Genomic DNA, 14626 nt, shown 5'->3' on the forward strand with positions numbered 1-14626 from the left:
CCAAATTCAGTACAAAGATTTTATTTAGGGAAAGGGAAAGAGAGTAAGGCAAGGAATTTCCCTGATTATAGGAGGTCTCCTAAAGCAGGATGCCCCAAAATAGTTTTATTGAAAGAAATTTACTTAGAGAAATGGGAGGGCAGAAAGAGAGGTGTCAGAGAGAGAAGGGGGCTTCTGTGAGTGGAAAAAAGCTTCTGCTTTTTGTTTGTTTATTTATTTTTTGGCCACAGTCCATGGTGGTGCTCACTGCTTGCTCCTGGCTCTGAGCTCAGGGGTCACTCCTGGCGGGCTTAGGGGACCATACGGGGTACTGAGGATAGAACTCAGGTGAGCCACAGGCAAGGTGAGTGTCTTACCAGCTGTACTATCTCCACTATCTCACCAGCTTGTGGGGTATATTTAAGGGGCAGGGGGCACACCCAGCGATACTCAGTGGTTGCCCCTGGCTCTGTATTTGGAAATGACTCCTGGTGGTGCTCAGGGGACCGTGTAGGATGTAGGGGATACAGGTCAGACATGTACAAGGCAAACACCCTATCATCTACTATCGCTACGGCTCCATCTTTTTTCTTTTTTTTAACCCCCAAATCGGGTCATTGACATACTTACTCTCAAGGTAGAGTTGACTTGCCCAGAACACTTCGTCTGGTCAGGCATGGCTCATTAGTGTGTTAACGGAGTCATCTAAAGCATAAACACAGGGTGCTGGGTGCTGAGCCCTGTGCACCTTTAAAGCTTGTGATGCTTCCAATGTGAAGTGGAGCAGGTGAAGCATTAGCTCCACAGACACATGAGGGAACCGAGGCCAGCAGAACAAAGTCATCGTTCAAAGCTACGCAAGGAAGTGGGCCCAAGCTATAGTCCTAACCACTAGGCTACTCTGGAAAAGGCTCCCTCCAGCTGGCAACATTACCTATTGTTGCTCTTCCTATCATGAGTGTGAGAGTCCCTGCACAGCTCCCTGAAAGGAGCTGGAGCTGGCCCAAGGTCACAGAGCAAGTCAGTGAAGGACACTGGCCGGCAGGAGGAGGGGTCCTGTGTCTTCCTGAGCCCCAGAGCTCTTTGATCACCACACAGTCTAGGGAGGGGACTCTGCCCCTTCCTCCAGCCAGAGAGATTCTGTCCTGAGGCTGTGCTCCAGGCAGCTCTCTGGCTCCCTAGTCTGCCAAAAAATAAAAAGTGGAGAAAGACTTTGGGAGCAGAAGTCAGGCACCCTTCCTCCTCCTGCTGGAACTGCACTTCTCTCAGTTGCCCACCCACAGAACCAGCTCAAACCTTCCTGTTACTGTTGTAGGGGCAGAGAAACCATGGAGGAGAGGAGTGTGTGTTTACAGAATTGGCTGAAGTTCATGCTGGGCACCCCAATAATGCTGAGTATGAACGCATAGAACAAAACCCAGATGGCGTCCTGATGGCATCCTCCTGAAACTTAGAGTGGAAAAGGAAAAACAGCAATTAAAGTGATTTCTTGAGCCATTGTTAGATGACAATTGTGTTAAATGTCAAAAAGAAGGAATCAGAGACATAGTGCAGAAGGTAGAGCGTTTGCCTGGCTTATGGCTGACCTGGGCTCAGTCCTCGGTATCCCATATGGTCCCCCAAGTACCACCAGGAGTGATTCTTGAGCACAGAGCCAGGAGCAACCCATGAGCATCACTGGGTATGAACCCAAGACAGAAAAAAAAAAAAGCCAAGAAGAGAGGAACAGGGGATGCTAAGAACAAGAGTTAGTTATGTCACATGGGGAGAATAATTCCCCAAGAAAGACTTGGGCAAACAGAAATCTGGGAGAGAACAAAAGCCCATTTGGTCCCTGTGTACCTCCAGAAGTGATCCTCAGAGCAGAGCCAGGAGCATGCCGTGAGCACGCTGGGTGTGCCCTACCACCAACACACATACCACCAAAAAAAAAAAAAAAACAGGAGCACAGAGCAGAGAAGGGATTGAAGAGAACCTTGTGGAGCCCACACAGCTGCTTGGAATCTGGTGAGGAAGAAAGCAACCAGGCCAGGGATAGCCCGGTGCTTGATGGCATAGACTTTTTGTTAGTTTTTGTCCCACAGTCGGTGGTGCTCAGGGCTTACTCCTGGTTCTGAGTTCAGGATCACTTCTGGAAGAGCTTGGAGGATTATAGGTGGCGCCGGGGATTGAACCCAGGTCAGCTACATGCAAGGCAAGCGCTCTACCCACTATGCTGTCATTTCTCCAGTCCTACAGCATATACTTTGCATGCTGGAGTTCTGGATTTGAACTGGCAAATATGGTTCTCTGAGCACTGCCAAGAGTAATCCCCAAACACTGACCTGGGAGTAGTCCCTGAGCAACACAGGGGATGGCTCAAACACACACACACACCCCCAAATGTTTTTCAAAGGGCCAGAGAGGTAGTACAACAGGTAGGGCACTTGCTTTGGATGCTCCTAGCCCAGGTTTAATCACCAGAGCCACATATGGTCTCTGGAGCCCCTCTAGGAGTGATTGCTGAGCACAGAGTCAGGAATACCCACAGAGCCCAACTACAGTGGTCCAAAAAACAAAAGAGGCAAACAAAATGCAATAGCATCGTAGGATGGTTTCAGCAGGCTCCACAGTCCCCAGAATTTATTTATATTTGTTCATTTTAGTTTTTCTTGTTATTTTGTTTGGGGGCCACACCCAGCAGTGCTCTTGACTTACATCTGGCCCAGAGATCACTCCTGGCAATGCTCAAGGGACCAATGAGGTGCCAGGGATCAAACCCAGGCCTTCCATGTACAAGGAAAGCATTCTAACCACTGCTTTATCTCTCCGCCCCCAAAAAAATCATTTGAAAGGTATAACACATCAGACATGGTTGACTAGGACTTTGTCCTGAAAGTACCCCTGAGTGAAAATTGACCTTTCTCTGCTGCAGTGTTGAGTCTGAGATTTTTCTTGGTGGCTTTTGGCTCTGGGGCTCAGCCTGACTGCTCATTGTTTTCTCCATCCTGAGACTTGAAATATGCGGAGGGCCCTATGACCCCTCCAGAGTTGGTGATCTTGAGTTTTTGGTTCTGTTTTGGAGCCACACCGGGCAGTGCTCAGGGCTTACTCCTGGCTCTGCACTCAGGAATCACTCCTGACTAGCTCCAGGGAACATACGGGATCCCTGGGATTGAACCCTGGGTGAGCCACTTGCAAGGTAAGTATCCCCCCAATTGCTGTGCTATCTCTCCAACCCCCAGTTAATGATCTTGAAAGCAGGTAGGAAATACTTCCTTTGAATCCTTTCTGACAGACTTGATAAGTTGCTGCTTTTCTGAAGCTCTTTAAAAAAAAAAGGAAAAACTCTTTTTCTGTCACTTGTTACCTGGGCAGTTGGATTCACCTTTGTGAGATTCACTTTCACTGTCTACAAATGGTACCTGGTAGGGGCTGAAAGGGATGACATATGGGGCTACAGCAATAGCACAGCGGGTAAGGCATTTGCCTCGCACGCAGCCGACCCGGGTTTGATTCCCAACATCCCATATTGTTCTCTGAGCACCGCCAGGAGTAATTCCTGAGTGCATGATCCAGGAGTAACCCCTGCAACACTGGGTGTGACCCCCACCAAAAAAAAAAAAAGGGGGGATGACATGTGTCCTCATGGAGTCCTCAGGCACATAGATGATTCTCTTCAGGAGATTCCCTGAAGTAACTGGGCTGGTGAGACTAATGGGGATAGGGAGCACAGACGCCCACTTATTATCCCAGACTCAACCTTCTGCAAGTTGGAAGTCCCAATGCCCATTCCAGTTACATTTTTCCTTTGGGGGGGGGGCGATGTGTGTCACACCCAGCAATGCTTAGGAGTCACTCCTGACTCTGCACTCAGGAATTCTTCCTGGTGGTGCTCAGAGGACCATATGGGATGCTGGGGATTGAACCTGGGTGAGCCACATGCAAGGCAAATGCCCTACCCACTGTGCTCTGGCTCCCTCTAGTTCCATTTTTAAGGCTTCCGGGGGACCTCTGACCCTTCCCCAGGCCACCCTCCAATTCAGGGTGCCCACCTGAACTTCCTGTCTACTATTCCCAAGCAAATGCTTAAAGGTCTCTTGAACTATAAATCCTCAGTCCCCCTTTTTCCACTGCCCTCAAAGCTGGGCTCTTAGGGGCTGGAGCAATAGCACAGCGGGTAGGGTATTTGCCTTGCACGCGACCAACCAGGGTTCGATTCCCAGCATCCCATATGGTCCCCTGAGCACCGTCAGGGGTGATTCCTGAGTGCAGAGCCAGGACTAACCCCTGTGCATTGCCAGGTGTGACCCAAAAAGAAAAAAAATGCTGGGCTCTTAGGACACACAGTCAAGGCCATGTTATGTCCTCTGTGTGTCACATTTTATCCTTCTTGTGATCCCCAGATATGACATTATTCAGGGCTTCCTCCTGGCTCTCTGTTCAGAGGGTGATTCCTTGCAGCACTCATGGGACCACACCAGGGATCAAACCAGAATCTGTTAACACTCAAGACAAGTGCCTTAGGTAAAGGGATATACCTGATAACTTTTCATTATCTGTATCACGAACTATAAGGTACAATAGGAAAGAGAGAGAGAGAAACAGAGAGAGAGAGAGAGGGAGAGAAAGGGGGAGAGAGACGCAAAGAAAGAGAGAGAGAAAGGAAAAGTGCCTGGTAATGTGGCAAGTGGTGGAATGGGGTCGGGAAAGGAAAACTGGGACCCTTGGTGGTGAGAAAAGTAGACCGGTGAAGGGATGGGTGTTGAAACATGTGACTGAAACCCAATCTCGAACAACTTTGTAAATCTGTATATCACTCCCATTCAACTAAAACTAAATAAATAGAGGCTGGAATGATAATACAGCGGGTAGGGTGTTTGCCTTGCACACAGCTGACCTGGGTTCGATTCCCAGCATCCTATCTGGTCCCCTGAGCACTGCCAGAGGCAATTCCTGAGTGCAAAGCCAGGAGTAACCCCTGTGCATTGCCGGGTGTGACCCAAAAAGCCAAAAAAAAAATCCTAAATAAATAAATAGAAATATATTGTATTTAAAAAATAAAATTAGGGGCTGGAGCAATAGCACATCTGGTAGGGCTTTTGCCTTGCACGTGGCCAACCTGGGTTCAATTCCAAGCATCCCATATGGTCCCCTGAGCAGCACCGCCAGGAGTAATTCCTGAGTGTATAAGCAAGGAGAGTGACTCTTATGCATTGCCGGGTGTGACTCAAAAAATAAATAAATAAATAAAATTGAAAAAGAAAGAAAAAGACAAGTGCCTTAATCCTGTGCCACCTCTCTAGGCCTAGATCCAGGTTTTTTTTTTTTTTTTTTTTTTTTTTTTTTTGCTTTTTAGGTCACACCTGGTGATGCACATGGGTTACTCCTGGCTCTGCCCTCAGAAGTTACTCCTGGCGGTGCTCAGGGGACCATATGGAATGCTGGGAATCAAACCCGGGTCGGCCGCGTGCAAGGCAAACGCCCTACCCGCTGTGCTATCTCTCCAGCCCCGATCCAGGCTTTTTAAAGCAAGAAATTATTCATTCCTACCTCATTTGACATTTATACTTGTTCCCTTTTTAAATTTTCTTGTAGGAGGCCAGAGCGGTAGCACAGCGGGGAGGGCGTTTGCCTTGCACGCAGCTGACCGAGGTTCAAACCCCAGCATCCTATATGCTCTCCTGAGCCCTGCCAGGAGTAATTCCTGTGTTCAGAGCCAGGAGTAACTCCTGAGTATCACTGGGTGTGACCCTAAAAGCCAAAAAGAAAAATCCAATAAATTTTCTTGTAGGGACTGGAGGGATAATACAGTGGTCAGGACACTTGTCTTGGATGCAGCTTGTCTCCTGAGCCTGTCAGGAATGATTCCTGAGCACAGAGCCTGGAGTAAACCCTGAGCACTATATGTGTGGCCCTCAAACCCGAAATACATAAGTAAGCAAAATTTTCCTTTCTTTATTGAGTTCAGGAGCCTGTCCACACTCAGAGCTCCTACTGGCTTTGTGCTCAGGGGATGTAGCCCGAGGCCAGTTTGGTGCCTGGGATTCAGGAACCGGATTCAGCACAGCTAAAATGAGCACCTTACCTTCTGGGCAATCTCTTTGGTTTACACCATTTTAAAACCTTAAGGAAGAAAAAAGATACCAAATTGACCCCAGTGCCTGAAGTCCTCCATTTCTTCCTGCCCATCAGCATTTTATTCCTTCCTTAGCTCCAATAAGTGGTGAACTGCCCCTCCCTGGAATGTGCATTTGCCTTGGAGCTCCTCTGAGACAGGAAGGACATTGTACCCTCAGGGTAGGTGCTCAGCAAATGTTTGTTCTCCCCAAGCTCTCACTTCAGACAAACCAAGAATTCCTAGGACTTTCTCTTACTGGGGAATGTCAGGCTTGACTCCCGAAGGGAAGAGGGGAAAGGGAAGAAGACCAGCAGCCTGGGGGCTCTGATTTCATTCCCATTTGCCTGCTGAGTGATCCCAGCAAGTGCCTTCCCCTCTCTGGGCAGCTGCCTCCTTCTGTCAAATGAGAGGAAAGGTAGAGAAGGGACCCAGTCACCTAAATATGATTCCCTGTTAGCGGACATGTCCTAGTCTTTAGGCCAGAGATACATCACAGAAGCTCAAGCACTTGTCTTGCAGACTGCTAAGACTCGTTGGATCTCCAGCACTGCCAGGAGTGATCCCCGAGCACAGAACCAGAAGTGTCCTCAGAGCATTCCTGTGTGTGCCCGCCCCACAAAGATTCTATAGATTTTATATATAGGAGCCATTCCTATATATAAAAGACTAATGTATGCCTATATGTAAAAGGCATGGCACCTATGGAAAGGAGTAGTGCCTTAACCTTTATATTAAGGGTAAGCACCTTCAATTAATGTTTCATTTTTTGGACTGGGAAGTTAGGACAGGGGCTAAGGTACTTACTCTACCTGTGGTTACCCCAGCACAGAGCCAGAAAAAGCCCCCGAACACTTCCCAGTGCTCTTTTCCCAGTGCTCATCTTTCATGAGATTGATTACAATGAAACAACCAGAGAACACTTCATGGTTATGCTCCCCAAACTGCCTGACTCTCCATCCCTCTTTGCTTCCTTCCTTCCTCCCTCCCTCCCTCCTTCCCTCCCCCCTCCCTTTCTTCCTTCCTTTTTTTTTTTCTTTTTGGGTCACACCCTGCGATACTCAGGAGTTACTTCTGGCTTTGCACTCAGGAGTCACTCCTGGCGGTGTTCAGGGGTCCATATGGGATGCTGGGAATTGAACCCGGGTCGGCCACATGCAAGGCAAACACCCTACCTGCTGTGCTATTGCTCCAACCCCTTTTTCTTCCGTCTTTTATCCTTTCCTTCATTCTAATTTTGGGCTGCAACCAAGGATGGGAGATGCATGCTGAAAGTAGACTATAAACCGAACATGATTGCCACTCAATGCAAACCACAGCACCCAAAAGGAGAGAGAGAACAAAAGGGAATGCCCTGCCACAGAGGCAGGGTGGGATGGGGGTGTGGGAGGGATGGGGGGTGGGAGGGATACTGGGATCAGTGGTGATGGAGAATGGGCACTGGTGGAGGGATGGGTACTCGATCATTGTATAACTGAAACCCAAGCACAAAAATTTGTAAGTTTGGGGCTGGAGCTATATCACAGCGGCTAGGGCGTTTGCCTTGCACTCGGCCAACCAAAGTTAAATTCCCAGCATCCCATATGGTCCCCCAAGCACCGCCAGGAGTAATTCCTGAGTGCAGAGCCAGGAGTAACCCCTGAGCATTGCTGGGTGTGACCCAAAAAGAAAAAAAAATTGTAAGTCTACAACTGTACCTCATGGTGTTTCACTAATAAAAATTAAAAATGAATAAATAAATAATTTTGGGTCGCAACCAGATTTGTACTGGAGAAAACCCTGAGCACCACTAGGTGTGATGCCCCTCCACCCCCAAACTTTCAACATTTTAAGTTCAAATTGATCTTTGCCCCTCTTCTTTGCAATCATCCTTCCCCCAACACACACACACACACACACACACATACACACACACGCACACACACGAGCCCATCGGTCCCTTCACTGGACTGTCAGCACTCACTCTTGCCCACTCCATTCCCTTCTTCTAGCACTGCCAAACGGGCCTTTGAAGAACTAGAATAACAGCAGGCTAAGCTCCACAAGCTCCCCTACTCCCACAGGCTCACCAGGCCGAGGACCCCACAGTCTCAACCTAACCTTCTCCATCCCCAGCGATCACCACCCCAGTCCTACTGCTGTGCCTGGAAAACAACGCCCCCTTAATCTTGCCGCCCCCCCCCCCCACACCAGCCTGAAATGACCCACGAGTACTTTCACGGCTGAATTGTTCCTTCTATTGGAGGAGTAAACCTGCACCTTCCTCCTCAGACACTCCCAGTCGCCTTCCTTGGACCTACGTCCACTGTGCTAGGTATTCATTTCCTATAATGGTCTGTCTACCAGAGTAGAGTATTTGTTTTCTTGTTTGTTTGTTTGTTTAATTGGGGTCCCTGCATCTGGTAGTGCTCAGGGACTATTCCCAGCTTGGGGATTAGGGGTTGCTCCTGGTTCTGTTTAGGAGACCATAAGGTACTGGGCTGGAGCGATAGCACAGCGGGTAGGGCGTTCGCCTTACAAGCGGCCAACATAGCCGACCCGAGTTCGATTCCTCCGCCCCTCTCGGAGAGCCCGGCAAGCTACCGAGAGTATTCGATATGCCAGACACAGTAACAACAAAGTCTCCAATGGAGACATTACTGGGCCCGCTCGAGCAAATCGACGATCAACGGGAGGGCCTTTACCTTTACCTTTAAGGTACTGGGCATTCAATCTGGGCCCCTCACATGTCAAGTATACGCTCAGACTTGGAGCCGTCTCCTCAGCCTGTAGCAGCAGAAGAGAGTAGAAACTGAGTGACAGTCTGCTCATAGGTTTTGCCCACTGCTTGATTTTGTTCTTGGGCACCAAGAAAGAGTCCTGACTCCTGACACGGGAGTGTGGCCGGGGAGCCAGGCTTGTCTCTCAGGTTCCCTCCCGGTACCTGCTGCAGAAATTTGCTGAGATAAAACAGGAAGCTCTGCAGAACGTGCTCCCACGAGGAGGACTGTTGTTTTTATTGTTGTTGTTGTTGTTGTTGTTTTGGGGTCACACCCAGTGATGCTCAGGAGTTACTTCTGACTCAGCACTCAGGAATTACTCCTGGTGGTGCTTGGGGGACCATATGGGATGTCAGGGATTGAACCTGGATCAACTGCATGCAAGGCAAGTGCCCTCCCTGCTCTGTTATAACTGCAGCCCCAAGAAGGGTTGTTATTATCATATGTCCCAGGTACAGGGCGGGGGTGGGAGGCACGTTATTTCTGCCCTGGACCCAGATTCAGCTTTTTCATATTGAAATAAACAGGAGAGGTGGACCCCCCCCCTTGTTTAGTATTTTTGGGTTTTTTTTTTCTTTTTGGATCACACCTGGCAATGCTCAGGGTTCACTCCTGGCTCTGTACTCAGGAATCACTCCTGGCGGTGCTCGGGGAACCATATGGGATGCTGGGAATTGAACCCGGGTTGGCTGAGTGCAAGGCAAATGCCCTACCCACTGTGCTATCACTCTAGCCCCAGTTCCCCCTTGTTAACACCTGTTCTTTTAATTAAAAAAAATTTTTTAAAAATTTCTTTGGTTTTAGGGATCCAAGGTTCCTGCCTGCAGGGCATGCACTTGACCAAGCCACAGCCCAAATTCTAATCTTCCCGGGACCACACACCAATACTCCAGCCTACTACGTGGTGGGCTTTGGAAGATGAGGCCTGAGTTATGCTGAGCTGGGACATAGAGGGAGCCAGCCCAGAATTTAGGGCTCCCCTTGGTAGCCCTCTCCAGAGCCCCAAAGCTCAGACTCATGAACCCATCCTTCAGTCCACCCCCTCCTTGGCTGGCCCCATTCTTAAAGTTGCTCCCCCCTCCCCCCACTCTCATCCTTTTGTGGAGTCTCAAGATTGTGAGCAGCATTGGAAGGTGGGGGGGGGGGTGAGGATGGTGGGGGGTGCAGGGTAGGGAGCAATTGTCCTGAGCAAGACTGTGCTTCAGTTTCTAGAGCATCTGGCCTGGCAAGAATTAGGGATTCAAATAACTGAATGATTGAATGTAGTGCCCCCCCATCCTCCTACCTCCCAACACATATACACAGTCTAAAAGAAAAAGTTCTCCAGGTAACTCCTTCAAGGTTCCCGGCCAGGGACTGTTTACAGCATCCAGTTGGCTCAGCGGCCCCAAGAGGGGCCGGACCAGGCATTCACTTTATAATTATCCCGAGAAGAAAAACAAAGAAGACAAAAGCAACTAAGATCTCATTTTCACCGGCAAAAGGATTCCTACCTTGAATTTGAAATAAAGGCCGAGATTCCCAAAAGGTGACAACATTAACACCCCCACCCTCAAAACTAAGACTTGTCAAAGGGTCCTTTAAAAAACAAATTTGTATATGGACAGTTTCAATGCCCACAGAAGGGACTTTCTTAAAGGGCACTCCAAGGCTTTTTGAAAACTATTTTTGAGGGAAAACCTTGCCATTTGGAAGACTTTTTGTTCTTGTTGTTGTTGGCTTTTTAGGTCACATCAGGCTATGCTCAGGGTGTAATTCTGGCTCTGCACTCAGGAATCACTCCTGGCAGTGCTGGGGGAATCATAAGGGATGCCGGGGATTGAACCCGGGTTGGCCGAGTGCAAGGCAAGTGCCCTACCGACTTGGCCCCTTGGAAGACTTTTCTAAGGTCCCCCTTAGAGAAGGGGGAGGACAGGGAGGGCATTTGGGCCACACCTGGCATGGCTTAGGGGCTACTCCCAGATCTTTGCTGGGGAATGGGGAGTAATCCCTTCTGTTGGTGCTCAGGAGACCATACAGTGTCCTGGAAGGAACCCAGGTCTGCAAAGACTTGAAAAGTTTGCGGGGAGGGTGCGTAGAACAATAGTACAGCAGGTAAGGCACTTGCTTTGCATGCAGTCAACCCAGATTTGATCCCCGGGATCCCAGATGGGCCCTGGAGCACCACCAGGAGTGACTCCTGAGTGCAGAGCCAGCAGTGAGCACTGAGCACCACCAGGTATGGCCCTCAAACCAAAAAATAAAAATAAAAGAAGTGCAAGTTCTTCACCACATCCGTTCTAGAAACCAGAGAACTGTAGCTGTCCTAGTAATCCAACCATGCAGAGTTGTTTACGTTAATTTATAGATCTAAAAAATCGAAAGTGGAATTGAGCTGTCTCTCCAAGCTTCCTGGGAGCCCACCTGAAAACCTGACTTTTCTTCCTTGCCACACAATGCACAAAACTTGGTGTATTTGTGCCCTACGTGGTCCCGAAGGCCTGTTTTCCCTTTTATTTAAATCCTCTCGTTTAACTGTCTCATTTCCTCCACTCCTAACAGCCTCCCAGCAGGGGCTTTTGTTTTGTTGTTGACTTCCCCCCTGCTCTGGCCCAGCAAGAGCAGGACACACCAAGCTCTGTAGGTGTTCGGTAAAGACAAGCTGTGGGAATGCGCCAGCAGATCCACAAAGCTGACGTCCCCTTTTCTCTCTGACCCAGAGGGACGGTTTATGGCACAGTGAGCGGCAATTGCAGCCTCACTGCGCTCACAAGCACAGAAGCACAGATAGTGAGCTCTACTGGTGTTTGTCTTCCTTTCTCTTTTTTTTTTTCTTTTTCTGGGGAACCTCCAAGTCAGTGCTCAGGCAATTGGGGCCCCTCGCCGGGTCGTTGGTCCCTGGCCCATCTGTGTGGGTCTGATGTTTCAGGGTTCCAGCTAGTGCTACTACAGTGCTGGGTGGACAGAGCAGTGCTGGAGGCCCCAGGGCCATACCAGGCAGGGTTTAGAGGGCTGTTTGGTACCAGGGCTTAAACTCAGGCCCTGCTAAGTCCGCAGTTGAGACCCAGCCCTCCCCTGATTTTTGTAATAGTGAAGGCCCAGGCACACCCTATATTCATCTAGCAGTTGGGACACCTTTGCAGTAAGTAGCGTCCATGCGTGAGATTTATTCACCGACTGCAATTAACAAACGGCAAATTCCTTAGCACTCAGAAGGAGGCACAAGATGCACCACTTTGTGCAGAATCAAAGGTATAGCTATACATAGGTCCATGGACCATTAGCACTGTCCTCCCGTTGTTCACTGATTTGCTCGAGCGGGCCCAGTAACGTCTCCATTTTGAGACTTGTTACTATGTTTGGCATATCGAATATGTCACAGGGAGCTTGCTAGGCTTTGCCGTGCGGGTGAGATACTCTTGGTAGCTTGCCAGGCTCTCCGAGAGGGGTGGAGAAATCGAACCCAGCTTGGCCATAATGGTAAATAAATGATGTGGGGGGAAGGAAATCCAGTCGGTCTTTCCGGAGCAATCCTGAGAGCACACAGGAGAGGATACGGTCTCCTTCCACCTCTTAGCCTCCACATGCCCTGAGCGACCCCATTACTCCCCTCTGAGGGAAGCAAACAAACGAAAAACCAGAAAGTTCTGACCTCCTGGTATAAAGGTGAGAAAATGCAGGTACATAGCCAACATTCCCAGCGTGGGTCATCAATGGATATCATATTAAAATCAAAAGCAGGGCCAGAGTGACAGTACAGTGGGTGGGGTACCGCCCCCCATGCTGTCCACCAGTTTCAGTGTTCAGCACCCTAGATGGTCGCTGGAGGCAGCCAGGAGTGTGATCCTGAGAGCGGAACCTGGAGTAAGTTCTGAGCGCAGCTGGGTGTGGTCCAAACACCAAAGAAGAAAACCAGGCAGGGACATGACTCAGGGGCAGAGCACTTACCTTACACGTGTGGGGTCCTGGGTTTAAATTCCCAGCATTGTGTGGTCCCCTGAACACCACTGAAAGTGACCCAACTGAGAGCACTGTTGGCTCCCAAACCAGCATAAATGAATAAGTAAAGGCCCTCCCGTTGATCATCGATTTGCTCGAGCGGGCCCAGTAACGCCTCCATTGGAGACTTGTTGTTACTGTGTTTGGCATATCGAATACGTCACAGGGAGCTTGCCAGGCTCTGCCATGAGGGCGAGATACTCTCAGTAGCTTGGTGGGCTCTCCTAGAGGGGCGGAGGAATCAAACTCGGGTCGGCCATGTTGGCTGCGTGCAAGGCAAACGCCCTACCGCTGTGCTAGGGCGTTTACCTTGCAAGCCACTGGCCTGGCCAAGCCAGGTTCGAATAAGTAGAATAAGAAATTATTTCCCCTGCAAGCAGGGGACAGCAAAATTTACTTTTTATTTGGGTATGTGTGTGTGTGTGTGTGTGTGTTGGACCAAACTCACTGATATTCAGGGCTTGCTCCTGACTCTGTGCTTAGGGATCATTCCTAGCCATGCTGGAGGAACCGTATGCAGTGGCAGGGATCGAACACAGAGCCTCACACATACTAGTGCTTACCTGGCACGGGCCGGCTCTTAGGCCTCAACTTGTCTTTTTTTTTTTTTTTTTTTGCGGGGGGCACACTTGCCTGTGCCCTGCTTGCTGTATTATCAACTCAGGCCCTCATCTTGTCTTTGTAAATTTAAAGTATAATTTAAATGTCTTTCAAGCTGGACTGATTCCCCAGCCTTCCTTTGCCAGTGATATAACAAAGAAGTAGATAGTAATGACTATGATGAGGAAGGTTATAAATGGAAACTTGGAACTAAAAACGACAGTGTTACCTGCACCCACCCACCCCCAACCACCACCACCATCAACCCCTCCAACCCCAGGTTTTGGTAGAAGATCTGGAATTTGTGCTTTTCCTTTCAATGCCTCTGGGCGACATGCAGGATCCTTGTGAGGGAAACAGACATTCAATCTTAAAGTCAATATCTCCTTGGTGTGTGTGTGTGTGTGTGTGTGTGTGTGTGGTACTAGACCTCTGGGAGATGGATCAGTGCCTCCAGCAAAACCAAGACACTGATCCAAGGTCCCCCTGAATAAGAGAGACCAACTGGATGTGAATCCTCAGTGATCTTCAAATACAAGGTGTAATTTTAAATGTGTGTGTGTGTGTGTGTGTGTGTGTGTGTGCTTTTGGCGTTTCTTAGTGAGAAGGGCCTGACCTTCCTGCTGGTAAGAACCTGGCCCCCTGGGTACTGCTCCCAGCAGGAATCCTGGGGAACTTCTTAATGAACTCTTTTCACTTGCAGGGCAAGAACGCAGGGGTCTCCTTTACACTCCACTAGGACATTTTAAAGTGAATGCAAGGGAGCAAGGTCCCTCATTAAGACTGAAATGGCAGCTGCTGGGGCTTGGCCCAGATCTGCATTTCCTGCCACAAACTCCCAGCATTAAGCAGGATTCCCATTTGTTCCCTCATGTGAGGGTGGATTTGGAAAACTTTGGAAAGATGCTTTTTTTGTTGGTGGTTTTTTTTTTTTTTTTTGCCATTCTAGGGTTTACCCTGACTCCTGGTGGGGCTTGGGAGACTATCACCCCTGCTGAATCCAACTGGGTCCCATATAAGGGAAGGGCCCCACCTTGTATCAGGAGAGATGATCTTTATATATTGTCTGTGCTTACTGCAAAGTTCTCAGTCAAATTTTAAAATTGGGCATTATGTATGACTTTTATCTCATTCAAGAGAATATTATGCTGCTTTTTTGCTTTGTTTTGGGGGCGGGGGTCCACGTCCAGCGCTGCTCAGGGACTGCTCCTTG

Source organism: Sorex fumeus, unplaced genomic scaffold, assembly GCF_029834395.1.
Source record: "Sorex fumeus unplaced genomic scaffold, SorFum_2.1 ptg000044l, whole genome shotgun sequence".
NCBI classification, from domain to species: domain Eukaryota; kingdom Metazoa; phylum Chordata; class Mammalia; order Eulipotyphla; family Soricidae; genus Sorex; species Sorex fumeus.